Genomic DNA, 27843 nt, shown 5'->3' on the forward strand with positions numbered 1-27843 from the left:
CCCAACCCCCACCTCTCCCCAAACTATCCCAGGCTCTGCTCCCCAACCCCCACCTCTCCCCAAACTACCCCGCCCTCCGCTCCCCAACCCCCACCTCTCCCCAAACTATCCCAGGCTCTGCTCCCCAAACCGCCCCACGCTCTGCTCCCCACCCCCCACCTCTCCCCAAACTACCCCGCCCTCCGCTCCCCACCCCCCACCTCTCCCCAAACTACCCCGCCCTCCGCTCCCCAACCCCCACCTCTCCCCAAACTATCCCAGGCTCTGCTCCCCAAACCGCCCCACGCTCTGCTCCCCACCCCCCACCTCTCCCCAAACTACCCCGCCCTCCGCTCCCCAACTCCCACCTCTCCCCAAACTACCCCGCCCTCCGCTCCCCACCCCCCACCTCTCCCCAAACTGCCCCGCCCTCCGCTCCCCAACTCCCACCTCTCCCCAAACCGCCCCGCCCTCCGCTCCCCAAACCGCACCTCCTCCCAGTACAGCTCCCCCCTGGTTAATATCCCATAATATCCCCCGCCCCACGGCCTACGAGTCCCGGCATGCCCCGCGCGCGCCCCGCCCCCCCGCCTGCAGCCTGCCGGGCTTCCGGGCACGCGCCGAGCGCACTCGGAGCTGCGGGGCCGCCGCGGGGCAGAGCGGAGCCGGGGCAGGACCCAGCCAGGTGAGGCGATGCCGCCCCGCGCCCCTCCTGGCTGGGGGTGGCCGGGTGCCCCCCGGGACCCTGCCCCATCCACTGCCCGGCCCCTCTCCCTCGGGACCCTGCCCCATATCCCTCCTCCCCGCTCCCTCTGCACCCCGGGACCCGGCCCCATCCACTGCCCGGCCCCATATCCCCCCGGGACCCTGCCCCATATCCCTCCTCCCCGCTCCCTCTGCACCCCGGGACCCTGCCCCATCCACTGCCCGGCCCCTCTCCCCCGGGACCCTGCCCCATATCCCTCCTCCCCGCTCCCTCTGCACCCCGGGACCCTGCCCCATCCACTGCCCGGCCCCTCTCCCTCGGGACCCTGCCCCATATCCCCCCTCCCCTCGGGACCCTGCCCCATATCCCTCCTCCCCGCTCCCTCTGCACCCCGGGACCCTGCCCCATCCACTGCCCGGCCCCATATCCCCCCGGGACCCTGCCCCATATCCCCCCTCCCTCCCTCTGCACCCCGGGACCCTGCCCCATCCACTGCCCGGCCCCATATCCCCCCTCCCCCCGGGACCCTGCCCCATATCCCCCCTCCCCCCGGGACCCTGCCCCATATCCCTCCTCCCCGCTCCCTCTGCACCCCGAGACCCTGCCCCATATCCCCCCTCCCTCCCTCTGCCGCCCGGGACCCTGCCCCATCCACTGCCCGGCCCCTCTCCCCCGGGACCCTGCCCCATATCCCTCCTCCCCGCTCCCTCTGCACCCCGGGACCCTGCCCCATCCACTGCCGGGCCCCATATCCCCCCGGGACCCTGCCCCGTATCCCTCCTCCCTGCTCCCTCTGCACCCCGAGACCCTGCCCCATATCCCCCCTCCCTCCCTCTGCCGCCCGGGACCCTGCCCCATCCACTGCCCGGCCCCTCTCCCCCGGGACCCTGCCCCATATCCCTCCTCCCCGCTCCCTCTGCACCCCGGGACCCTGCCCCATCCACTGCCCGGCCCCATATCCCCCCGGGACCCTGCCCCGTATCCCCCCTCCCTCCCTCTGCCCCCGGGACCCTGGTCCATCCACTGCCCGGCCCCCCCCCCCCCGGGACCCTGCCCCATATCCCCCCCCCGGGACCCTGCCCCATATCCCCCCCCCCCCGGGACCCTCCCCCCCCCCGGGACCCTGCCCCATATCCTGCCTCCCACCCGGGACCCTCCCCCCCCCGGGACCCTGCCCCATATCCCCCTCCCACCCGGGACCCTCCCCTTCCCATCCTATGGCCTGGCCCCTCTCTGCCCCGCCCTGGGACCCTTCCCCATATTCCCCTCCCTCTGCCCCCCAGGACACTTCCCCATCTTATGGCCAGGCCCCTCTACCCTTCCCTGTACCCCACTTCCTCTGCCTCCCCCCCGATCCTTTCCTGTCCCACTGCCTGGGGCTCTCTCCCTCTCCCCCCATTCCCGCTGCCCCCCGGGACCCTTCCTCATCCCACTGCCTGGGGCTGGCTCTCGCTCTCCCCGTGCCCCCTCCCACCACCTGGAGCTAGCTCCTGCACACCCTCTGCCCCCACCCCTTCTGGACCCTTCCCCAACCCACAGCCTGGTGCTGGCTCCCACTTCCTCAGCCCCCTGAGCCCCTTCACTATCCTATGGGTCGTCCCCTCAAGACTGCTGTCCCTCCCCTCCCACCCTTCCCCATTCTATGGCCAGCCCCTGTCCCCAGCCTCTTTTTGCCTGTGGCTGCCCCAATTTAACCTCCCTTTACCCTCTTTTGTCTGGGGCTGGCTCCTCTCTGCCCCCTTTTGTCTCTCTTCCCCACCCCAAGCGTCCCAACTGCTCCCCCACTCTCTGCTGTGATTCTCCCTCCTTGCTTGTTGCACATGTTTCACATGCAGACACATTTTCTGTCTTCCCCACTTCACCCCCCGCCCTTCTTTTCCCTAGCTGCCTTTTATCTCCAGGACTTCCTTTACTTCATGCATACTATCTAGCTCCATACTAAGACAATATCCAAAGACAAAAGGGGTGTGGGGTCCAATGCCGCTCTCATGTTGCTGTAACCCACCGCTTTTCACTGCACCGCTTGTGGAGATGGGTTATCCCCTGGCTGTTGTGGCAAGTTGGACGTTTGCGGCTGTTGAGGGATGGCATATGCTGCTTCTCTAAACCAGTGAGCTTCAGCCTTCCCTTTCTAACATGATAACACAATGTAACAAAAAGAAAAGGAGTACTTGTGGCACCAATTTATTTGAGCATAAGCTTTCTAAGGTGCCACAAGTCCTCCTTTTCTTTTTGCGAATACAGACTAACAGGGCTGCTACTCTGAAACAATGTAACGGGGGGCTGAAGGGAGAGAATTTGTGGTGATGCCAAAGTTTAGGGCAGTGATGCCTTGCTTTCCAAGTCTCTCAGTCCCAGGAAGGGAGAGAACCTCATCTGTTTGTTTAAAGTCAGTATGGAAAAATTCAGACATGGGTGCCTAAACTCTAAATCAGTATTTCAACACTTAAATAAGTAGCCCGATTTTCAAGCATGCTGCACATCCAGCTGCACCCAGTTTCAGTTGGGAGCTGCTGAGTAGTGCTTGAAAATCAGGCCACCTAAGTGCCTGTGAATATAGGCTTAAGAGCCCCCAACATTAGGCCCCCCGTTTAAAAAAAAAAAAAATCTTGGCCAAGGCTTTTATTGCTATGCTTCCCTGTTCTTTTGAAACACTTAGGCCTTGACTACACACACAAGGTGTACAGTTTTAACTACCCTGGTATGACCCCACTGTTTATAGTGTCGTCATAGAATTGTAGGACTGGAAGAGACCGCAAGAGGTCATCTAGTCCAGTGCAGGAGCCTTCTCTGCAAGACTGTGTCTGCAACTTCTGCTAGTTGGAACGGATTTCTTGGTATCTGTTTGCTTGATCGGCTCTCTGTTTCAGATCTCATCTGAAACAGTTTCCTCACTTCCAACTAAATTTCCCTTTCCCTTTATCGTTTATCTATGTAACCGAATTATTTAACACTAGTGCCTTGTATTGTATTTGTCCAAGTGGAAGAGGGTGAGGTCTTGAAGTGCCTATATGTAGACTTGCAACGTTAGTTGAAAAAGTATTGATGAGCTTACCTATTGGTATTTGGTATTGGTATAAAGTATTTTAGTAATGCCCAGAAGGGGACAGGGGCACTCATGATCACAGTCCCTACACTGAAGGTCTTAATATTCCCTTTCTCAAACTTTTTGTCTTTTTAGTTTAAACGTTTATGTTCAATTGTATGAAAGCAGCTGTGCAAATATTTACAGAAATGTGGAGGTATAGCCATTTGAAAAAAAATCTCTCCAACAAAATATAGACTAGGAAGTGAGTCTCAATCCTCTTCTAGAAAGTGAACAGAAACCTCCTAAAATAGACAGCTCATGCATTTTAAATGTTGAATTCACTTTTTAAAAATATAAACAGAGACTTATCAATGGTAGATCTTTATATTCTCTAGTTTGTTTGGCGTGGGTGGTGAAGGGCAAAGCTTTCTGGGACCCTGTCTTGATGAGCAGTCTTGTTAACCAAGTTTAGTTAGCTCAATGTGGCAGGTGATAGCCTGCATTTTGGGGCTTGTCTACATGGGAAAGTTTTGCTGGTTATATACACTGTTATGGTTAAATTGATATAACACCTCCTCCCCTCAATATACTATATTCTAGTATAAGAGGTGTTATTTTTTTGGTTTATCTCAACCTCCTTCCAAATCATGAGTTAAAAATGACAAAAAGCACTCTTAAACCAGAATAAGTGTGTCTGCATGCCAGAGTTATACTAATATCACTATACTGGTTGCAATGCACACCTTGGGTTATACCAAAAAACTTTCCTGTGTAGAGAAGACCTTTTAACAAGGCTTTCCTAACATATTCAATGCTGTTTAAGCTGCCCCCTCTCAGGCTGAAATGTAGCTGTCTAACACAGTTTTGGACTTGTTAGAAAAGCCCTGTTAAAATACAAGCTATCATGGTGAGCTAATATGATTAAAAGAATGCACATTTTCCCCATCAGGACATACCCGGTTTATTTGCTATGAGCCCTGGAGCAGACTTGAGTGTCTCTTGGGAGGGCGGGGGAAGGGAGGGTAACATTAGTGGGAATAAGAAAAGGAGTACTTGTGGCATCTTAGAGACTAACCAATTTATTTGAGCATGAGCTTTCGTGAGCTCACTTCCTCATGCTCAAATAAATTGGTTAGTCTCTAAGGTGCCACAAGTATTCCTTTTCTTTTTGCGAATACAGACTAACACGGCTGTTACTCTGAAACCTGTCATTAGTGGGAATGTAGATCCCTGTGGAGGGACTGACACCAATGGGTAAAATGTGATTGCATCCTTGTTTCTCTGCTGCCAGATCAGTAATCTGTGATTACACAGCCTTCCACTTCATTCAGTCACTGGTTAATTTGATCTTCAGTTTAATTTGATGATCTCAGGAGCCAAAGCATTTGTATTGAAACAAGCCACTTGTATTTTGATCAAGCTTGATCGCTTTAGACACAGTTAGGCATTATATTTTAAAAATTTTTAAAATTAGGAAATATTGAAGTTGATTCAGGCATTTTAGTCAGTGATTATTATTCACTAGCTATAAAAACTCATTCAATAAGCAAAAAAGTGCTCAAGGAAAACCCATGTGGTGATGAAAGTTGTTGTTCAGATATTACAGTCCATAGTTATTGACATAAATGCTGCCATGTGCTAAGCAAGCTGTTGCCCACCCCTGTGGGCACATGGATAATACATTCAACCATTTATTTCAAGCAAAACAATAGGTAGGGACTGGTTCGCAATGAGAGGACGGTCCTATGAATTAGTTAGGAAACTGAATAGGGTTTATCCTGTGCGGGGGCTGATTGCTTGCTAATCCCACTGAAATCTGTGGAGTAGAGGGTGCTTAGTTAGAGGTGCTCAGCATTTGATAGGATCGGGGTCCTAATTTCTCTTTGTGGTGAGAGAGGTTCTGACATTCTGTATTTCATGTGTTTTTTTGTGGCTTTGAGAATGTTCTTTTGTGGGTGGGTTTTAGAACACTTGGAAAACGGAACAGTATATGGCTGGAGTAGCTCAGTGCTTGGCTTTGTGTAAAGAAAAAAGTGTTTTCAGATGTCTATTTTTATCAGTTAATTAGTAGTTCTTGCTGATTTGTCAGTGCTCTGTGATGAGAACTAGTTGAAACTAGTTCTTTTCTGCACATTGGGGGAATCACACATTTGTCAATCAGTGAATAGGCAGATCAGCAGTCGCACCTTTGTGATTGGTCCAGTGCAGGTGTTTAACTCTTTCCAGATAGTACCCTTTAAATCAGCTGCTCACAAACTTGCTCTATGAATCCTTCGTGCTGCCCTCTCAAGAGGCTTCTCAGGCTTCAGCATATAAAAAAAATGTAGATATACAAGCACTTGGGATTTCCATAATGCCTTCAATTTGATGATCTCAAAGTGCTCTAAAAACATGCATAAATTGCTCCATGCCTATGAGGCATGGAAATATTCCCACAAGAAGCTGAGGTAGAGGTTAGAAGTGAATAACTGATGGTCACATGGCAAGCTGATGGGGAACTGGGCAAGAGAGAACACAGATCTTCTGACTCTCAGCCCTGTGCATTAAGCCACTGTGCTATCTTGTCTGACTTTTTGGTTCATGATGTGCTCCTGGTATCTGAGGATTAATTTACAAGTGACTGAGTAAATATTCAAAGGAATGCTGGGGATGGGGAAGCAAGCTTGCAAGCCAGGTGGTATGGCTGATATGACCTATAGTTACTTCAGCCCCATCCACATCAGGAACTGATATTCTACTGGGTCTATGTCATGGATACTTACCCAGCTTTAAAGAAACCAGCAAAGAAGTAATCAGCTAAGTTTGAGCAAGGGAGGTTTAAGTTAGATATTAGGAAAATCTTTCAAACTATAAGGACAGGTAAGCACTGGAACAAGTTACCTGGAGAGGTTGTAGAATCCTGGTCATTGGTGGTTCTAAAGAGCAGGTTAGACAAACACCTGTCAGGGATGGTTTAGGTATACTTTAATCCTGCCTTTGTGAGTGGGGATGGACTAGATGACCTCTTGAGGTCTTTTCCAGCCCTACACTTCTGATTATTTTTTCAAGATATTTTTAAATCGAAAGATGCTGTTCTGTGCACAGACTTTCTGTTGACTTTAATTTGACCTGATTGGGGCTAGGATACCAAGATGATAGGCACTTTTTGTACCTAGTGAAATCTTCGTTGGCACAATAATGCTTATTTGAATCTATTTACATAGGACTTCAAGCCCTTTTCAAACCACATTAGAGAAACTAATTGTTCCCTGATGTTATCAGTTTAAGGAACATGATTCATCTCTTAACTGAATGGTATATTTATGTGAAACGATAGAAAACATCAGTGGCAAAGATGCGAAGAGGATGACAGTAGGGAAAACAAGTCCTTCCTCACAAACAGGAACCTAATGTATTGCTGTTTTTTGGAAAAGCACTTGGCTTTCTACCGTAATGTGGAGGAGAAAGCAAACTATTTACCCAGCCCTAACTTCATTCTTTTGTATTTGTGCCTTTGATGTGCTGATTATAAAACACGGTTAAGAACTGCTTACCTAACAGCTTCATTGGCTTTCAATGAGACCAAGTGCTTGTGTGCACTTAGGGCTTGTTTACACTGGCACTGGTAAAGCGCTGCTGTAGTCCTGGCAGAGTGCTGGGGGAGAGCTCTCCCAGTGCTCTAAAAAACCCACCTTCGCAAGGGCAGGTGCGCTGTCTACACTGGCATGTTACAGCGCTTAAACTTGCTGCGCTCAGGGGGGTGTTTTTTCACCCCCTTGAGCAAGCAAGTTGCAGCGCTGTAATGTGCCTGGGTAGACAAGCCCGAAGAGCACAGTGGTGGTGCAGCTGCACTGCTGTAGAGCTTAGTGAAGACGCTACCGATGCTGAGAGGAGAGCTGCTGCCATCAGCGTAGGTACTCCACCTCCCCGAGAGGCGGCAGCCATGTTGACAGGAGAGGCCCTCCCGTTGACAGCACTGTCTATGCTGGGGGTTATAGCACATTGCTCTTTTCCACACCCCTGAGCAATGTAGTTATACTGACATAAATTGGTAGGGTAGACCAAGCCTTAGGCTCTTAAGTGCCTAAGTCACTTTTGAAATGGGACCCAGGCTCCTAATCCATTTAGGCTTATTTGCAGATTTTACCTCTAGTGTCTGATTCTCCTCTCCTTTTATATATTTTCTGCTGCTATAAATCAGGAATAATTCCATTAAACTCCAGGCAGGTCTGCACTAGAAAGCTTTGCTAGTACAGTATAGCCATATGTTAGAAGTGTGATCATAGAAAACAAAAAAAAAAAGAACTATATCAGCAAAAGCCCTAGTGTAGACTCAGTTATACTGACATCAAAGTGCTTTTGCTGGTAGCTTATTTTACTCTCCAAACCGATATAAGCTATACTGGCAAAGGTACAGTTAGTGTTTTGCTGGTAGATGTTACGCTAAGGGTTGGCTGGTATAGTTATACCGGAAAACTTTTTCTAGTGTAGACATGGCTTCAGTGGAGTTACACCAGTAAAAAAACTGGTTGGAGAAAAATTATTCTTCAAGGCTAGAACCGTTCTTTGCTGGCTGGGTAGAGTATTAAACCATTTTTTGCCTGAACTATTAACTTGTTTTTTAAAGCTGTTCTGCTAACATGGCTATGCCAAAAGTATGGATGTGGCCATAGAATCTTAATTACTATTCACCGTTTCAGTATAAGGATTCAAAAGTATGAATGGCCTTGCATTTTAGATGTACCGGTCGTTTCCAGCTGGGACCTATAACAGGATGATGATTGCTGGAATACGCTTAATGGGGCCAACTGGCTTATGCAAACAAGGTTGGTCTCTCACTGTCATAGATGTTAGCACGTTTCATCTCCTGTAAACAGTATTTAATTAAGTGTTCCACAGAAAGATTCAGAAGTGAAAGAGATTGTTAGTCACTTTGGGCTCACTTCCTTGTGAGGGATTCTTGCACAGAGCCAAAAGAAATATCTGAATGAAATAGAAACACAGCTTTTTTTCCTATTTGAAAAGTTTTCACTGTCTATACATGAGAGGGTCCACATTCTTCTGAGTGTCCTAAGCTTCATGTACCCTGGGCTGTGGGCCAAATTAGTGTTTAAATCCTCTTTCTAACATGTCCCATCAGTGACAGTGGTGGTAAAATCAGGCCCATTGTTTGGTCATGTTGACAGGATCACATCGTTGTGACATTACCCAGGATACAATCTGGAACAGCTGTGTTGCCTTTTACACTGCTTCGCTGTGAGAGCTACCACTTCTGGTCTGCCCACACAACCTTCAGCCTGTAAATCACTCCCAGTTATACTGTACAAGTGCTGTGGCCAGCCACCCATGAATTACACCAGCAGGGCAACAATAGCAAACTCCCAGTCTCAGACTTTCCCCTAGCAATGTGCATCTTGTAGTACCCAGCCCCTCCTGGCAGTACAGGCTTATATAAAGTCCATCATTTATATAATAGAAAATGATATTCACAAATCTTGTTGTTCCAAATGAAATTTCCCAAACACTTCAATTCAAACAAACAGTGGATTAGATAAAACAATAAAACAAGTTTATTAACTACAGGAAGATAGATTTTAAGTGATTACAAGTAATGAGGCATAAATGTCAGAATTGGTTACAAAGAAATAAAAGGTAAAATGCAAAATAATACCAAACTTAACAAGCTAAGTGAATTTAAAGCAAAAGGGGGTCTTTCACCACATGTTCTAGCAGTTTTACTGGCTAACTCTTTCAGCCAGAATCTCTCCCCAGTTCGGTGATGCTTCCTTTGTCTTTCAAGTGTTGTCTATGCCATGTGTACAGGTAAAGGGATGAATAATCTAGGGAGTTTGTGCCTCTTTTCTTTGAGAATCATTTCCATCTGGGGTTCAGGTGACGGAACGTCTGTGGGACTGGAGACTTCCAGCTGTTTCTTTGCCAACTTGTAAATTTCTCTCTCACCCTTTTTCCTCCAAAGAATGGCCGCTTAACCAGGTGATAGTCTATTTGATTTTGTTGACACTTGACTGAAATGTTTGGCCAGTTTGCCTTTTGTCTCTGAGGAACTGGTTTGTGCCTTCTTTTCTAAATTTGGAGCATGTCTCAGCAAAGTCATACAGTAGAGTTTTATAACTTCACATGCAATGTTGACCCACATATTTTATCAAGACAATAATGATCAGCATATTATGAGCTTTCAAATGATACCTCACAAGGCATACTTTGTACAAAATCCATTATAGTTTTGTAAAAAGGGTGAACATAGGGATACAGACTGTCACAGTCATATTAGAAGTATATTTTAAAAAGATGCTGAAACATGTTTCAAACATGGTTCTGGCATAGTGTGGTCCCAGGCATATTGGCCAGCGAAATGGTGAGGAAGCCAGTGTAGCTGGCACGCTTAATCATGATTCCAGAACTCTCTTCTGGGTTCATTGAGGCCTTGGACATGTAATATCAGGCTTTCTATGTGGAATTACCCAATGAGCAATGTATGTAATGTTTTCCTTGGCAGCTGTGTTTTACAGTAGAGTTTTGAAATTAGCTGTGGCTTCAGGCCACTGGCTTTTTTATTAAGTTTCTGCACTTTGTGCTGGAGTGGCAGCAAAGGCCAGAACACATAATGCTCGCAGACTTACTTTGGGGAAAGTTCATACTTGCTAACTCAGTTTGATTGCTCTTTATGGCCTGCAGTAAATTTATCATTAACTTTAGAAGTGCTATTCTCTTACTTCTGTCTGATATGTACTTACTTATTTTTGCTGAATATGCATGATAACTAGTATTAGGAGGAAGTGGAAAATTTAGCTCATTCATTGGTAGTACATGTCTGATATCTCAGTCCTGACTGACTCTTTTTGTACTGCATTCAGTGAATACTGACAGCTATTCTGGAATACTGAAGTATCCAGCTTCCCTGTGGAGAATATGGGGCTTATGCAGAACATATCTGGTGGATTTCGATAATTACTAATACAGACAAAGCAGTGAATTTCATCACTGTGATGTATTTAGTTGGCTTTCTAAAAAGACCCTATGAGCACAATCCAGTCATTGGTTATAGAAAATTAATCATACAACTGGAAGGGACCTCAAGAGGTCATTTAGTCCAGTCCTCTGTACTTGTGACAGGACTAAGTATTATCTAGAGCAGGTGTTTGTCTAACCTGCTCTTAAAAATCTCCAATGATGGAGATTCCATAGCACCTCTAGGCAATTTATTCCAGTGCTTAATCACCCTGACAGTTAAGAAGTTTTTCCTAATGTCCAACCTAAACCTCCCTTGCTGTAATTTAAGCCCATTGCTTTTTGTTCTATCTCAGAGGCTAAGAAAAACCATTTTTCTTCCTCCTCCTTGGGAACAACCTTTTACATACTTGAAAACTGTTGTCATGTCCCCTCTCAGTCTTCTCTTTTCCAGACTGAACAAACCCAGTTTTTTCAATCTTCCCTCATAGGTCATGTTTTCTAGACCTTTAATCATTTTTGTCGCTCTTCTCTGGACTCTCTCCAATTTGTCCACATCCTTCCTGAAATGTGGCGCCCAGAACTGAACACAATACTCCAGTTGAGGCCTAATCAGCGCAGAATAGAGCAGAAGAATTACTTGTCGTGTCTTGCTTACAACACCCCTGCTAATACATCCCAGAATGATGTTTGCTTTTTTGCTTTTTTTGCAACAGCGTTACACTGTTGACTCATATTTAGCTCTTGGTCTGCTATGACCCACAGATCCCTTTCCGCAGTACTCCTTCCTAGGCAGTCATTTCCCATTTTGTATGTGTGCAACTGATTGTTCCTTCCTAAATGGAGTACTTTGCATTTGTCCTTATTGAATTTCATCCTATTTACTTCAGACCATTTCACCAGTTTATCCAGATTATTTTGAATTTTAATCCTATCCTCCAAAGCATTTGCAATCCTTCCCAGCATGGTATCGTCTGCAGATTTTAGAAGTGTACTCTGTATGTCATTATCTAAATCACTGATGAAGATATTGAACAGAACCGGACCCAGAACTGATTCCTGCGGGACCCCACTCGTTATGTCCTTTCAGCATGACCGTGAACCATTGATAACTACTCTCTGGGAACCCTTTTCCAGCCAGTTTTGCTCCCACCTTATAGTAGCTCCATCTAGGTTGCATTTCCCTAGTTTGTTTGTGAGAAGGTCATGCAAGACAGTATCAAAAGCTTTCCTAAAGTCAAGATATACCATGTCTACCGCTTCTCTTCCTCCCTCCCCCCCGCCTTGGTACCGTGTCAAAGAAAGCTATCAGGTTGGTTTGACACAATTTGTTTTTGACAAATCTATGCTGAGTGTGACTTATCACTTGTCATAAGGAAGGAAATAATCTTTGCAAACACATCACAGATTTGGAAAGTAAAGTACAAGAATGCTGTAGGATCCATTAGGCTTCCATTCTATTAATAGTTCTGATGCCGACATACCCTGTGGCATGAGGCAAGTCACTTGACTCCATGCCTTTGTTTCCTCTCTTGTCCTGTCTGTCTTAATAAGAGAGTAGCTGCCTCTCATGTATCATGGGCTTTTATAATGTCAGTGATTAATATTCTAATTCTTAATCCCTGTGAAATGTGAAATAACCGTGTGTTTAGTTCTAAAATATTTCTTCATATTCTCCAGTTTGAATATTTGGTCAGGTTTCATTCTTGGTTTTTCTGCTTCCCTTGGGTCATCCTTTCTGTGTCGTGATACATTTCATAGAATCATAGAATATCAGGGTTGGAAGGGACCCCAGAAGGTCATCTAGTCCAACCCCCTGCTCGAAGCAGGACCAATTCCCAGTTAAATCATCCCAGCCAGGGCTTTGTCAAGCCTGACCTTAAAAACCTCTAAGGAAGGAGATTCTACCACCTCCCTAGGTAACGCATTCCAGTGTTTCACCACCCTCTTAGTGAAAAAGTTTTTCCTAATATCCAATCTAAACCTCCCCCACTGCAGCTTGAGACCATTACTCCTTGTTCTGTCATCTGCTACCATTGAGAACAGTCTAGAGCCATCCTCTTTGGAACCCCCTTTCAGGTAGTTGAAAGCAGCTGTCAAATCCCCCCTCATTCTTCTCTTCTGCAGGCTAAACAATCCCAGCTCCCTCAGCCTCTCCTCATAACTCATGCGTTCCATTTCTTCATTTAATAGTTTCAGTCTCTGCTGTGGGGAGGCTTTCTGTTTGAGACATACTGTGATGGGAACATGTTTACCATTAGGTTTTCATTACTTAGTGACATTCTTGCAAAGTGAGACTTCTATTGAACAATCTTAACATCTCCGTGTGAAAAGAAAAAGAAACTGCAGAGAAATTTCCTCTTTCACCGCCCCTCAAATTGAAACATTTAAGAGGAACATAGGTAGAGAGAACAAAGATTCTAGCATAAAAACTGAATATGTTAACATTTCTAACTAGTAAATGAGTTGTGGATGATCTCAGTTGAAGGATTTATTCTGATTTGAGAGCATTGGTCTCTGGAAAAATTAAACCTTTTTTAAAGCCCACTTTGCTGTTCTGGCAAGTTTTGGTGAGTGCCTCCCCAACCCTTGCCTTGCTTGATTGGTCCATGCTGAGCATCAGCTGGACCAAAGTGTTTTGTGCTCTTGTCTGTGGATCTTTTTGCCCAATGGCATGGCAAAATGGAGTTGGAAAGTTGGCAGTTTGCAGTTCTGTGTTGGCAGTTAAAAGGGTGGAAAAGGGTCTTTGCTCAAAGCTCTTATAGAGTGATTCATGGCAGTAAAGGACCCTTAAATGTTTTGATAGTATGATTTTATTTTTTCTGATTGATAATTTAATCTCCATGCAAGGCTGAACTATAGCTGCAGAAAGGCTTCCAGTGTATGAAAGGAAAGCATAATTAGTACCAGGTATTGGAAATCAGTCCGTTTAATTTATAATTTCTGTTTCTAAAGTTTGCAGTTGTGCAAATTATTAACTAGCAGACACATTTGATTGCAGATGGTCACTAAAGTCAGACTGGACTCTATTGCAGCAGCCTCTTGTAAGTTATTGAGTGACTGCTCTTTTTTTTTAATGTGACTTGAGGGCTTGTCAACACAACGCAACAGTGATGCAGCTGCACCACTTTTGGGAAGACACTACCTACGCTGATGGGGAGGGGTTCTCCCATTGGCATACGGACTCCACTTCTCCGAGAGGCGGTAGTTCAGTCTACAGGAGAGTTCGCCTGTCAACCTATTGCTGTCTGTACCAGGGGTTATGTTGGTTTAACTGTGGCTTTCAGAGGTGTAGGCATTTCACAATCTTGAGTGACAGTTATACCAACCTAATTTCCCAGGCCACAGAAACAAAAATAACCTTTTTTGTAAATGTGTTGTGCTCTCTGAAGGCAACTTGATTGAAATATCGGTCAAGATATCATTACAAGACTTGCCTATAGTAGAGTGGTGGTGTCCGTCAAGGCAGTTTTGCACACGGTGTGGGGTATGCTGGAATGCCAACCAACAGAGAGCAGTGTCTTTTGCTGACACAGCTTTTCATGGTGAGGATGCATGGCACTGGAAAAAGCAGCCAAGTGTGCGTGTGCTGTACCAACATAGTAATGTTGGCAGCTAAGTGTCGGTAAAGATTCTGACAGCAAAACTTCCTAGTGTAGACATGGCCTGAATTAAGTAGGGAAGAGAAATTGTGATCTGTTGACACTTGTTGCTAGCAGTGGTGTTTCTGTAACAATCTAGATCTCCTAGTTTGCCATCAATATAATGGTGTCTGTGTGCTGGCTGCTGCTAGGCAGCAGAACAGGTGGTTTGAGAGAGTGCCATATAGATTCTAGCAATCCAGTTGGCTGTGCTTGCAAACAGAAATTTACTCCTGTTTACCCTTCCTGCATTATTGTAGTGGGTGCATGTGACTTTGGGCGCACCTGTTCCTGGGTTGTTTGTTAGATCTTAAAAACTAATTAAGGTGCTAAACTCCATTGCTTTTCTGCAAGAGAGTTCCCCTACAACTCTGCCGTACGAGAGCAAGACTAGTTTCTTGGCAGAGCTTGTACGGGGGAACATTTGAGTTAAGATCTGATACGCATGAAATATTGTTCAGTCACTCTCAGGCCCTTCCTTGTTCACGGAGGCGCACCTCTGTTTCAGGTAGCTGATGCATGGTATTGCATGTTTAATCACAGTTTCTGTAGGAGCAAAACCTTTAACAAGAGGGTGGAGTTCCCTGCCAGTTCATTGCAATGTATTCTGAGTATTTTATGGCCTATTTATAGATGCTTAGTCTGTGGTGTTGATCAGAGTCACATTTGTAAAGGATAGGTTTCAAAAACTTTCCCGCATTCATGATGTAAATATCGAAGGGCAGAAAAAAGGAAGCTTAAAAAGCTGCAGTGGCGTAGTTGCACTGCTTTCCTCCCCAAGAGATGGTAGTGATGTTGCTGGAGAAGCTTTCCCATCGATATAGTGCTGTCTACCCCAGGGGTTAGGTCAGTATAACTACATTGCTCAGGGGCGTGGATTTTTCACACTTCTGAGCAGGGCTGTCCTTTGGGGGGGCGGGGGGGGATGGTGCGGGGCCCGGGACATAGGTGCTGAGTTTCTAATCTGCCAGGGGATACTCCACCCCTTCCATCAAGGCCCCACCTCCTAGAGCTGCAAGAAATTTCTAACTTTCCCACTAATTAGCATGAGCTAGTTCCTTGGAAAATGTATGTAGTGCTATTAGTGTGCATGGCACTTTATAGTCGAGTAAACTCGAGAGCAGTGGTGGGCCGCCTGCGGGCCCCCGCTTCCCGCAGCTCCCATTGGCCGGGAACGGTGAACCGTGGCCACTGGGAGCTGCAGGCGGCCGTGCCTGCGGATGGTTAACATAAACAAACTGTCTCGTGGCCTGTCAGCGGATTACCCTGATGGGCTGCGGGTTGCCCATCACTGCTCTAGAGCAGTGCTATTCAAAGTGGTGGTCCGCGGATGAGCCATCGGCTGCCAGTCTGCGTGCACATTGGGGGGAAAAGAAATTGCTGGTCCCCCACATCCGATAGCTTGAGAAGCACTGCTCTAGAGACTATAGAGTAGTATTCCTTATACCAGTGTAAGATTGGCAAACATAGTAGAAATATATCAGGAGGCTTTTGGCTAATCCTGAGAGATTTTCCATGAATCACAATTTTTCCCAGCTTTTGTCTAATTTACTTGGCCCCTTATTTATATTTTATCATTGTAAATCTCAAGGGATACTTAAAAACCATCTGTTGCTGGATGAAGTGTCAGGGACCGCAAACTACATTCTGAAGTCAAGTATTTCTTAGATGACCACTCTAACCCTAATTTTTAATTACAGTAACGAGTGTATCAGAGTAATCGAGATAATCAGTTGACTGAAACATTCTGTTTGCGGATTCAAAACCTGCAGCCTTATTTCTGAGCAATGCCCTATCAAAATCATGGTGCATTCCTGATATTATTATGCCATGTCCATTACTGTGGTATCCCAGGGCTTTCAGTCATTTTGGGGAGAAGGGGGTTGAATGTTTTTGATCAGGGACCTATTCTGAAATGGTTAACAATGTTAGCAGTTGAATGCTAGATTAAATTTTACTTCAGCAACAACACCTCTGTGAAGTGAGAGGTTGTGGTGGGGGAGAGCATGACCTTTGTTTCTGTCTGCCTGTCTACAGACATCAGAGCACCAGGCTAGGTATATTCTGAAGTCCCTTCTGAACCTGAATGGCTAGAAAGCTTTTAAAAAAACAAACCTAAGTGCAGGTTTTTGGGGGAATAAGAAAAATCCAGACTCTGATATTCTGTGCATGTGGTTTGCCCCTAGTAATGTGGGCTAGTTAAATATAAATCTGTGGATTGGATGTTTGCATGAGACACTGCCAGGAGGATTCAGTCTTGAGCTCTTCACCATGATTCATCTTCAACCAAGCTAATCACTAGAGTTGTGGTTTTTAAATGTCTGCATGTCTCCCCAAGAGCTTTGATGGAGTGGCACTTGCTAAATATTACCGAACTTACACTTACAACATTCGCAAAAGGAAAAGGAGTACTTGTGGCACCTTAGAGACTAACCAATTTATTTGAGCATAAGCTTTCGTGAGCTACAGCTCACTTCATCGGATGCATCATTTGAGTGGGTGGATTCACTGACAGCACATATCCCAAAAGCAATACATAATGCAATGCTTTTGACTGACTCTACTCAAGAGAGCCTGTGGTAGTAAGGGCGGGGGCTTGTCTGTAAGAAGTCTGTATGCAGCATTCTTCCTGGCTATATCCAATTCTAATAGTTTCTCATTTTTAATGAGCAATAGTTCACGCACATGTGTATTTAAAAAAAAGAGAGTAAAGCTGGTGTCTGGTTCACATTGTAATCCTCTGCCGTTTCAGAGGCTTAGGCTTGGTCTACACTACGTACGTTCTTCAATATAACTATGTTGCTCAGGGGTGTGAAGAATCCACACCCCTGAGCAATGTAGTTATACCAACCTTAACTCCCCATTTAGACAGCGCTGTGTTGGTGGGAGAGCTTCTCTCAGTGTCATAGCTACTGCCTCTCGCAGAGGTGGAGTTATTAAGCCGGTGGGAGAGCTGTACTGCTGCACCTCTGTAAGTGTCGACAAGCCCAAAGAGAAGCACCAGCTAAGCTGGTTCCAGCCTGACCCCCAACGCTTGTATTGCTATTTTTAGCCCTGTAGCCTGATTCTCACAAACCCAAGTCAATGGCTCAGGCTCTTAGATTCATTGTTGCAGGGCTTTTATTGCAGTGTAGACTTACCCTGAGGTCCTCTTTCCATTCATCCCTTACATCCTTTGTCTCTGAGCTGCAGTCATATTCTCTTGGAAACAAAGCTACTGTCCCTGGCTACTAACTGTATAACTGGTTTATCACGCTTTCTTTTAGCAATTGGCATGAGGGCTCCTGAACGTGTTTTAGAAAGGTACATTGGTGGTTGTCTCTTACAATGGGTACACAGACTGGTTTTTCCCCCCATACGCTCACCCCATGTGTATTCCCACTGCCCTCCCACTTCCAATCGGTCCTTTGCTTTTTGGTAGGGTGAATCTAACGAATTTTTGAAGGTAATACATAGGCCCTGGATTACTTCAATTTCCTGTTGTTACTCTGAGCGACAAATAGAGCATTGTCCTTGTTTTCAGACCATAATAATTTAGACCAGACTGTCTGCATTTTTATTTGCAGACCCTGAAAACTTCATTTAAAAAGGAATGATATTTAGTGGGCCCCATCTATGCTCAATTCCAAATGTGCTCGCCAGATCTGTTTGGAAAAATATTTCATGATAGAAAGAGGCGAACACTTTTGTTGGCTAGTATCAATAGGGCTGAACTTCAGTGAGCCATATTGTAACTCACCATTTGACCCTATTTATACCGGCCAGGGAAATCATGTTTGCACCTTTCCAGCAGAGTATTATTCAAACATTGTGCGAATTCAGCACAGATGGTGTCTTAGCAACGTGGTTAGATTTCAGGTTGTGTGCTGAAAGTGATAAGATTGCTTTGCAAACTTTTACTCGCCCACTCACCCAAGGTGAGTGATGATATTTTGACGGGCGAGTAAAATATCATTATGAATTGGCATGGGAAAAGTCTTTTGTGCTTGGGCTGGCAAATTTTTCTTGATCTTACAAGGGACATAAACTACTTTGCAAATGGAGAAGCATAGAGAGCTTAAAGTAAGGAAATTAATGGAAACTCTTTTGATTGGTGATGGTAGGAAGCTGCTCTGTGTAGATTGTTCAAAATTTGTGATACGTTTGGCTGGATTGAAAGCGCCTGCTGTTGGAAAAACATTAGCTGCAAAATCTTACACTTGCACATTTCCTCCTTGACTATTCTCGGAGTAAATTGATGGGAGCACGTAAGTACTTAAATATGTAGAACCTGTAGCTGGACATGACCTGCTCCCAACTGTGGCTAATATGCTTCTGTAACCTTTACAGAGGACTGTTGGATTTCCTGCTTTCCCCAATTTCAGCTCTAGCTCTTCACAGCAGTTAATTTGATGCGTAAATCCAGGATCAGCCTCTGGCAATAGCCAGTACTCTGATGCCTGGGGTCAGATTTGCAGTTGTGGAAATAGGGACCCCAGGCAGGAGTGAAGAAGGAGAATTTATTCTTCCTGGTGGCTGTGGTGATCAGATTATACTATGAAGCATGACATTTTGATTACCTATTGAAATGGTTTCCCTGTCTTGGCAGACGCAGCAGCAAGTTTCTCAGTTTGAATAATCAAAAATGCATCTGGTGGCTAAGTGTTCCCTTTGTGTATTCAAATCTTGCAGCTTTTTGCTATACAGTATCTGGACCTACACTTCTTCCTTTAGGATTATGCTGCAGAAGGAGACTCTAGGAGGAAAATAGACTCCAAGTTAGGGTACAAGATTAAAGACCATTCCAGCTTGTCTCTCTCACCAACAGAAGTTGGTCCAATAAAAGATATTGCCTGATCCACCTTAGCTTTTGGGAAAGTTATTTACCTGGCCACGGGAGAAAAAGTATTGCAGATCTGATGCCCTCCACTGAGGAGGAGGATGCTCTGTGGTAACTGCTGATGGGGAATCATAGAATCACAGAATATCAGGGTTGGAAGGGACCCCTGAAGGTCATCTAGTCCAACCCCCTGCTCGAAGCAGGACCAATTCCCAGTTAAATCATCCCAGCCAGGGCTTTGTCAAGCCTGACCTTAAAAACCTCTAAGGAAGGAGATTCTACCACCTCCCTAGGTAACGCATTCCAGTGTTTCACCACCCTCTTAGTGAAAAAGTTTTTCCTAATATCCAATCTAAACCTCCCCCACTGCAACTTGAGACCATTACTCCTCGTTCTGTCATCTGCTACCATTGAGAACAGTCTAGAGCCATCCTCTTTGGAACCCCCTTTCAGGTAGTTGAAAGCAGCTATCAAATCCCCCCTCATTCTTCTCTTCTGCAGGCTAAACAATCCCAGCTCCCTCAGCCTCTCCTCATAAGTCATATGTTCTAGACCCCTAATCATTTTTGTTGCCCTTTGCTGGACTCTCTCCAATTTATCCACATCCTTCTTGTAGTGTGGGGCCCAAAACTGGACACAGTACTCCAGATGAGGCCTCACCAATGTTGAATAGAGGGGAACGATCACGTCCCTCGATCTGCTCGCTATGCCCCTACTTATACATCCCAAAATGCCATTGGCCTTCTTGGCAACAAGGGCACACTGCTGACTCATATCCAGCTTCTCGTCCACTGTCACCCCTAGGTCCTTTTCCGCAGAACTGCTGCCGAGCCATTCGGTCCCTAGTCTGTAGCGGTGCATTGGATTCTTCCATCCTAAGTGCAGGACCCTGCACTTATCCTTATTGAACCTCGTCAGATTTCTTTTGGCCCAATCCTCCAATTTGTCTAGGTCCTTCTGTATCCTATCCCTCCCCTCCAGCGTATCTACCACTCCTCCCAGTTTAGTATCATCCGCAAATTTGCTGAGAGTGCAATCCACACCATCCTCCAGATCGTTTATGAAGATATTGAACAAAACCGGCCCCAGGACCGACCCTTGGGGCACTCCACTTGATACCGGCTGCCAACTAGACATGGAGCCATTGATCACTACCCGTTGAGCCCGACAATCTAGCCAGCTTTCTACCCACCTTATAGTGCATTCATCCAGCCCATACTTCCTTAACTTGCTGACAAGAATACTGTGGGAGACCAGGTCAAAAGCTTTGCTAAAGTCAAGAAACAATACATCCACTGCTTTCCCTTCATCCACAGAACCAGTAATCTCATCATAAAAGGCGATTAGATTAGTCAGGCATGACCTTCCCTTGGTGAATCCATGCTGGCTGTTCCTGATCACTTTCCTCTCATGCAAGTGCTTCAGGATTGATTCTTTGAGGACCTGCTCCATGATTTTTCCAGGGACTGAGGTGAGGCTGACTGGCCTGTAGTTCCCTGGATCCTCCTCCTTCCCTTATTTAAAGATTGGCACTACATTAGCCTTTTTCCAGTCATCCGGGACTTCCCCCGTTCGCCACGAGTTTTCAAAGATAATGGCCAATGGCTCTGCAATCACAGCCGCCAATTCCTTCAGCACTCTCGGATGCAACTCGTCTGGCCCCATGGACTTGTGCACGTCCAGCTTTTCTAAATAGTCCCTAACCACCTCTATCTCCACAGAGGGCTGGCCATCTCTTCCCCATTTTGTGATGCCCAGCGCAGCAGTCTGGGAGCTGACCTTGTTAGTGAAGACAGAGGCAAAAAAAGCATTGAGTACATTAGCTTTTTCCACATCCTCTGTCACTAGGTTGCCTCCCTCATTCAGTAAGGGGCCCACACTTTCCTTGGCTTTCTTCTTGTTGCCAACATACCTGAAGAAACCCTTCTTGTTACTCTTGACATCTCTTGCTAGCTGCAGCTCTAGGTGCGATTTGGCCCTCCTGATATCATTCCTACATGCCCGAGCAATATTTTTATACTCTTCCCTGGTCATATGTCCAACCTTCCACTTCTTGTAAGCTTCTTTTTTATGTTTAAGATCCGCTAGGATTTCACCATTAAGCCAAGCTGGTCGCCTGCCATATTTACTATTCTTTCGACTCATCGGGATGGTTTGTCCCTGTAACCTCAACAGGGATTCCTTGAAATACAGCCAGCTCTCCTGGAGAGGAGGAGCATGAAAGTGACTTATACCGTGTAGTTCCCTTGGGAGATAATGGTCCAGGATTTTCCCCAGGGTTAGCCTTTTTAAGTTCTACCACTATCCAGCTACCTCTTGTGTAGGCCTGGTATACTGCTAGCGTAGGCAGAACTTAGATGCCTTACCACCATCTAATCTTGCTCAGATCAAGTCAAGGGGGAGCTGATGTATAAATGCTCGCAGCTGGTCTACACTAGTGCTACCACTGGTGGAAGAATATAAAATACCCAGTGCAGACACACCCCAGTTTCTGTCAGCATACTAAGGAGAAGTACTGAAATCCAGCAGTCACTCCTAAACGAATACACTTGCTTCACTTTAGAGCTGCCATGGAGAAGATGTAAAACAGTGAGCTGTAGATAAATGTTCCCAGCATTGCAATTGCAGAATAAAAAGCCTTTTCTTTTTAAAGTGTCAAACATTATAGGCTGTTTAACTGAAAATTGCCAGTTATTTCCAAGCAGGCAGCCAAAAGCCTCATGTTTATAGGAAGACTTAAGTCTTCCTACTAGAATCCAGTTGACCACCCAGAATAAAATTAATAGCCCTTTAGAGGGGGGAATAATTTTGTGATCAGCTCCCTGTGCTCATGTATCACTAATTCAAATTGACCACTATTCGCTGAGGGGATGCTGAGACTATGGCAGGTTAGAGGAGGACCGCATATACAAGGGGGAAAAGTTGTCTTTTCCTAGAGTCCGATGGGCGGGGGGGAGGAGGGGAGGAGTCAAGTTGTAATCCTTTCTCTGCCCATTGAATTGTTCTCTGCAGTAGATATAGTCAAGTTCTGTAGGAGGCGGATTGGCCTTTCAGATAGAGCATATTCATAGAGACAGGAGTCTTGGATTCTGTTCCTAGTTCTGCTGTTAACTTGTTCTGTGACTGGGGTAGTCAATTAGTTTTGTCAAGGTCCAGATTTCTTGGTCAAAGTATAGGCAAGGTCCAGACGCCAGAGAAAACAATAACAATAATAAGTAAATAAAAAGATTTGGGGGTCCATTCAAAAGTGTCTGGTCCGGTTTTGGCTCGTGGCCAGCCTATTGACTACCCGTGTTCTCTGACCTTAGGCAAGTCAATTAAACGGTCTATCGCTATTTTACAAATGGGGAAACTGAAGCAGAATGATTCTTTCGAACATCGAACAAAAAGTGCTATTTAAGCACAGGCGGTATTGTCGGAGAGCTGCTGTAGGTGAGTAGCCTGCTGCATGTTCATGTTCAACTTATGTTGGTATAAGTTCTCTCTCTCAGGGGTGTGACTAAGCCACCCCCGCGTGACCTAAATTACAGAGACCTAAACGCTGCACTGTCGGTGGGAGAGCTTCTCCTGCTGACGTAGCTACCGTCCTCAGGGGCTGGAATAATTAAACCAACGGGAGAGCTTGCGCCCATCGGCGTAGGGTGCGAGCGGCTCAGCAGCACCAATGCCGTGTAGTCATTGCACACTACGTCGCACCAATGGAATCTAGCCAGAGCCTGAGTAAGAGTTGCTGTGCAGTGGTGGGGGTTTGGATCATATTATAGCACCACGTTCCCCTTAGTTTAGTTATAACAGTACGGTCTTGGCAGAGTGCATGGGCCCAAGTTACCATTCGGGGCTGCATTATAACCATGATAAAGATTGGATGATTAGTAAAATTATAATATTGTTTGATCTGCCTACATGCAAGTCTAAGATGTGGTGTTATGGGTGGAGAATTACTGTGTTCTAAAATGATTCCTTAACAAAGCAGTTTTGCTAGTGTAGACAGGATCGGGCAGGTATACTTTCTATCTCTATGCCCTGATGTAGAAATGCTTTGCTGGAAGTGAAACAGGTTTCTGTGCATCTCATCCACCTGTCAGCTTTGGCTGTAGAACTGGGATTTGGAGATGCTGTCTAATTAAGCCTGGCTCTTCACTTCAGTGGCTTTTTATTGCACATATTTCAGTATATTGTGCTTAATTAGTTCAGTCCAGGTCATAGATGGATTCTTGACACTGGCAATCTCATCAAATTGGAATGAATCACAGGGGAGATGGTAGGACTGGTGGAATTAGAATTCCTCTCTCTCATTAGGCCTTGAGGCACCCAGAGGAATCACCAGATCCTATCAGGAAGAAATTAAAAAGATAGGGTGTGGTAGGAATTTCTGAGGCTTGGTCTAGACTACCAGTTTGTTGGTATGAATGGAAAATCCACATCCCTGAGCAATATAGTTATACCGACCTAACCCCTGTTGTAGACAGTGCTTCGTCGATGGGAGAAATGCTCTAGTCACTGTAGGTAGCGCCTTCACTAAGTGCTACGGTAGTGAGCTGCACTGCTGTAATTGCAGACAAGTCCTTAGAAAGTGTTTCTTCCAGATTACTTTCAAGTATTTGCATTCTCGCATATATTTAACAGTACTTTTATTGCACTTTCCATTCAAAGATCTCAAAACTCCTTACAAAGGTGGGTAAGCACTGTCTCCATTTTACCAGAGTCCTGATCCTGACTCTTATTCTGGTGCCTTATCCACTGGATCAAAACTGCCTCATTGTAAGACAAAGAGGATCTAAAAAACATGGCATTACAATGAACTATTGAATTCGCTGGCTACAAGCAAGGAGTGAATGAGGAAGCTGGCAGGATCTGCTGATACGGGATTAATATCTGTGGTGTTTACAGTGGCAAAGAGTCTTGTGGCACCTTATAGACTAGCAGACATATTGGAGCATAAGCTTTCATAGGTGTTTACAGTTTTTCATAGGGTGCCCCTTTAAGATAGAAATCCTCACCTGGGCACCCATCTCCACACCAAGCCCATACCTTCTCTGGGACAACTAGAGGTAAATCATCCTCAAGGAAGTGTAAGTTACAGCTCTGTTTTAAATGACTTTTTGAATGCATTTACCCAATAAATGAAGTAGGGCTTCCCTGGTCTGTACTTATCTGGCTTGCCCTCATCTGTCTATTGGCACTGAACCTGCTTCCTGCTGCTATAATTCCTCCAGGCCACTTTGTATTTTGGTTCTGTCCTACAGTCCCTTCCCTCAGTTTTGTTTTAAGTAGTAAACTTGTTCACAGTTGGTTTTATGCTGAAGGAATATCTGTGATGCAGGCATGGAACAGGCAAACCGGGTGTTTGCTATGAGGCAAAACTGTCTCTTGTTGGGGGGCATGTTAATTTATGTTTGTAGCCTGTTTTTTTTAAGACTAGCACAGACTGGGGCTAAAGTGTGTTTTTACATCAACAGTGAATGTGTGTTAGCTAACTGACTGTAAATTGCTCATGGATATAGATAGGCACTGTAGTTTTTAGTGTAGCTAGGAGAGCTCAACCACGTGTGTGGGGTATAGTGTTGAGGCCAGTTGCCTCGGTGGGTTAAACTAAACAAGAAACAGGCATGCTTATGCCAGAATAGAGCGTTCACATACAAAGGTATTTGGTAATAGTTCTATGTATAGACAAACCCTAATGCTGTCTGTCATTGGACTCCTGTGACCTTGAGCAAGTTACTTAAGATCTGTTGACAGGTTTCAGAGTAACAGCCGTGTTAGTCTGTATTCGCAAAAAGAAAAGGAGTACTTGTGGCACCTTAGAGACTAACCAATTTATTTGAGCATGAGCTTTCGTGAGCTACAGCTCACTTGTACCTCAATTTCACCTTTTGTAAAATGGGGAAATAAATACCTAATTTAAAAGGTTGCTGTGAGATTAGAGAATTTGTACAGGGGATTCATGAAGAAAATAACTCCTTCAAGGCCCAGACTTGATCCAGCTTCCATCCCTCATTATAAGAGATACTAATCTAAATATTGTGTGCTAATCCATGCTCTGAGTTCTCCATAGAAAGCCATCAGGGGCTCATGTGTGCTGTGAAAGTCAGGACATTTTATCCTGACATCTGTACTCTTTGGGGGAGGGCAATCTGAGTTGGTGTGTGGGAGTGAGAAATTGCAGTGCACTTGGTGGCTAAATGGTGTGGGAGCAAATGAGATGGAGATGACAGATTAGCTGTCTGCTTGACTAGCAGAGTTTATTCAAATTGCTTGGAGAGTCTGAGCCCTTGTCTGCCTGTTGTCAAGTCGCACTGCAAGTAGTGCCTGCAGTTGTGCCTGCCATCAAAATCAGGTAGTCACAGCTCTGTCCCCTCGTAGAACATGATGTTCAGGGCATGGGGGATGGAGTGTCTAGAATTGTCACCCAGTCAATTGTGTAGCTTTTTGTGGACATCACTAAAGCATCTAATAATGTAGAGCACCAAAATAGAAGGTGAGTATGAGTCATATAAAATGTGTCACTGCAGCAAACAGTAAATCTGTCTTTAAAAACTGGCTCATGCAGCATGCCAAGGAATATTCGCTCCCCTTCTCTTTTACCATCTGTTGCCTCCTCTTCTAAAAAGTAAACAAGGAGGTGGTGAAAAACAGGGCTTAATTTCTGCAGGACTGCTACCTGCTTTCACTTATTCAAAATGAATTTACTTACTCAACAGTTAGATAACTTTCAGAGTAACAGCCGTGTTAGTCTGTATTCGCAAAAGGAAAAGGAGGACTTGTGGCACCTTAGAGACTAACCAATTTATTTGAGCATAAGCTTTCATGCGCTACAGCTCACTTCATCGGATGCATACCGTGGAAAGTATAGAAGATCTTTTTATACACACAAAGCATGAAAAAATGGGTGTTTACCACTACAAAAGGTTTTCTCTCCCCCCCACCCCACTCTCCTGCTGGTAGTAGCTTATCTAAAGTGATTGCTCTCCTTACCATGTGTATGATAATCAAGGTGGAACTCTGAACCTGGGCTGATGTCCATGCTGCCATGACTTCACTGCTGTTGTTACTTGAGCTCACTTTGATCTAGTTAGATCAAAGCTGGCTTGGATGTGTCTGCTGGTGCACAGTCAAACCCCTGGAATGGAGTGTAGTCAGACCCGAAATCTTGTTAAACTCTGAGGGTGTTGATCTCCATCCATACTCTTTCTCTACTCATCCCAGTTTATGCAGATGATACTATTTAACACAAGGGTTGAAGCACACAAGTACAACTGAGGGCTGGTCTACACTAGAAAATTAGCTTTACCCAGCTACGTCGCTCAGGGGTGTAGATTTTTCACACCAATGAGCGAGGTAGTTAAGCTGACCTAAGTCCCTGTGTAGACAGCACTATCGATGGAAGAATTGTTCCAGTGACCGAGCTACTGTCTTTGCGGAGGTGGATTACCTATGCCAACGGGAGGTGTTCTCCCATCAGTGTGGGTAGTGTGTACGCTGATGTGCTACAGCGACGCAGCAGCAGCTGTCCCACTGTAGTGTTTCAAGTGTAGACAAGTCCTAAGTGTGTGTGGCACTACTTTGACATTGTTAAAGCACTTGACTCTAATTGCTCTTGTCTGTAAGTTATTGTGATGTAATGTGAGGAGAATGCTAGAACTGCAACTGACTGACCAAGCTTGGTTCTGGAGCTCTGCTTTACTAGTGAGGTTTAAACCCTAACATCAGGGCCATCCTTACACATACGCAAACTACACAGCTGCGTAGGGCACCAGGAAATTTGGGGCACCAAATTGCCCCAAATTTTCTGGTGCCCTACGCAGCTGCATGCTGCTCCAGCGGCCAGCCCGATCCCCTGGGGCCAGGAAAGCTGCCCCTGCTCCACCTCTTCCCCAAAGCTCCTGCCCCTGCTCTGCCCCCGCACTGCCTCTTCCCACCCCTGTTTCGCCCCAGCCATGCCAAATTACACCTTCCCCTGGGGGACTGCAGCAGAGGTTGAGCGTGCCCCGCACCCACGGGGCGGTGGGCAGTGGAGCGACCCGGCCCCAGCCTACTCCGCTCCGCTGGCTCCCAGCTGTGCCGCCGGTGAGTGCTGTCCCCCAAGTTCCCCCAGTTCCCCCCTGCCCCCCAAGGCTGGGAGTCAGGGGAGTAGAGTGGAGCAGGCTGGGGCTGGGTCGCTCCACTTCCTGCTGCCCCATGAGTGCAGGGTCGGGCCCGCCCTGCAATCACCGGGCAGCAGGAAGTGAAGCGACCAGGCCCCAATCTGCTCCACTGGTTCGTGCTGGGGGGGCGGTTTCCTTCCTGCCCCCTCGCGGAGGCCTGGGGCCAGCCTCTCCCTCCCCCTGTGGGATGGGGGCTGCGTAGGGCACCAAAATGTCTAGGGACGGCCCTGCCTAACATGCTCTGGCTTGCACCCAGGGTTTGTTTTTGCAGAGGATTCTGTGTTAATGTGACAAAACTATCGGCAATTTCCAAGCACCAAAGTTAATTATTAAAAATGAATGTTCCCACAGGCCCTGATAGTTGGTTCCTGGGTGGCTACTGCTAAACCATGGATTTATGTGGAATAGCTGAGCTCACTTGAGGAATTTTGACTTTGTACGTTTCAAATTCACAACTGTAACTGCATTGATCAATTTATTTGTGTCTGAATTTTCTTCTCTTCAGAAAATGAGGGCCCTTTGTTGTTTTCAACATGAAATTCAGTTAAAGGTGCCATTGTACGTACTTGAGTGGGTAG

At 46.0% G+C, this 27843-nt stretch overlaps 1 protein-coding gene across 3 annotated transcripts in view; it reads left to right on the forward strand.

The window, feature by feature from the left end:
- Positions 1-568: 568 nt before the first annotated feature.
- PHACTR4 (phosphatase and actin regulator 4) overlaps positions 569-27843 on the forward strand; it is a 102862-nt gene continuing 75587 nt past the window's right edge. Inside the window, exon 1 of one of the 3 annotated variants that reach the window (XM_048825817.2) lies at positions 569-664. The gene's annotated coding sequence lies outside the window, so the exon portion shown is untranslated. Of the gene's footprint in view, positions 665-22441; positions 22554-27843 lie in introns of those variants that run through there. The other 2 variants (XM_048825822.2, XM_048825818.2) reach the window with 2 other exon arrangements.

The sequence above is a fragment of the Caretta caretta genome, chromosome 19, assembly GCF_965140235.1.
Source record: "Caretta caretta isolate rCarCar2 chromosome 19, rCarCar1.hap1, whole genome shotgun sequence".
In the NCBI taxonomy this organism is placed as follows: domain Eukaryota; kingdom Metazoa; phylum Chordata; order Testudines; family Cheloniidae; genus Caretta; species Caretta caretta.